Source organism: Toxoplasma gondii, assembly GCF_000006565.2.
Source record: "Toxoplasma gondii ME49 unplaced genomic scaffold asmbl.1355, whole genome shotgun sequence".
NCBI classification, from domain to species: Eukaryota; Apicomplexa; class Conoidasida; order Eucoccidiorida; family Sarcocystidae; genus Toxoplasma; species Toxoplasma gondii.
Genome location: NW_017383311.1, coordinates 1 through 1051, shown reverse-complemented (window position 1 = coordinate 1051; position 1051 = coordinate 1). Strand labels below are relative to the sequence as shown.

The 1051-nt window shown below is 46.6% G+C and overlaps 1 non-coding gene across 1 annotated transcript; it reads right to left on the bottom strand.

The window, feature by feature from the left end:
• TGME49_460930 lies at positions 1 to 986 on the bottom strand (the record flags this gene model as incomplete). Its single annotated transcript, XR_001974437.1, has 1 exon — positions 1 to 986. It is a non-coding gene; the product is annotated as a 28S ribosomal RNA (ribosomal RNA).
• Positions 987 to 1051: the final 65 nt, after the last annotated feature.

The following is a 1051-nucleotide window of genomic DNA, read 5'->3' as shown; positions in this document are numbered from 1 at the left end:
GTTTGACGAACGATTTGCACGTCAGTATCGCTACGAACCTCCATCAGGGTTTCCCCTGACTTCATTCTACTCAGGCATAGTTCACCATCTTTCGGGTCCTAACAGATATGCTCCAACTCAAACCTCTCTCAGAGATCGTGGTCGGTCGTAGGTGCGAAGAATGGCAAAGCCAAAATCTCCCTACTCTCACTTTCATTGCGCATACAGGAGTAAAACCCGCATACTCGCACATATGTTAGACTCCTTGGTCCGTGTTTCAAGACGGGTCGGTTGGAACCGATTAAGCCAGCATCACAGAAACCGAGTACTCGAAAGTGGAGCTCGGAAACAGGAACACTCCTCAGCCACAAGGAAAAGGAAAGAACAAAGATATAACGGTCCACAAGGAACCTACCTTCTTTGAACGAAATCAATTCCGAGTAGCTGATGCTGACCTCTCCAAAAAGATGAACCGGAAATACATCAAGAAACCAAAGCCTAAACCTGGTGAGAGAGAGAAGGCAAAGGGATAGATGGCAAACCGGCGGCACTTCTTGGAATCAAAAAGGTCCCAATCGCTTCCTTTTCAGCAATTTCAGGCACTTTTAACTCTCTTTCCAAAGAACTTTTCATCTTTCCCTCACGGTACTTGTTTGCTATCGGTCTCGCGCCAGTACTTAGCTTTATGTGAAACCTACCACACATTTTGCGCTCAAATCCCGATGAACGCGACTCTATAAAAGCGTACCGTACGTGGAACAAAAAACGCAGGGGAAGGACGGGATTCTCACCCTCTATGATGTTCTTTCCCAAGAAACTTAACCCTGCGCTTCCACTGGTAACGCCTCTCGAGGCTACAAGTCAACAGCTCGGAAAGGGCAGTTGATTTCCACTTTGAGCTGATCCCGGTTCACTCGCCGTTACTAAGGGAATCATAGTTATTTTCTTCTCCTCCGCTTAATAATATGCTTAAGTTCAGCGGGTAACCTCGCCTGATTTCAGGTCTGATAAATAAATCGGACAAACGACCGAGACAAAACAACAACGACGAAACCTCGCAGAGCAACAATGG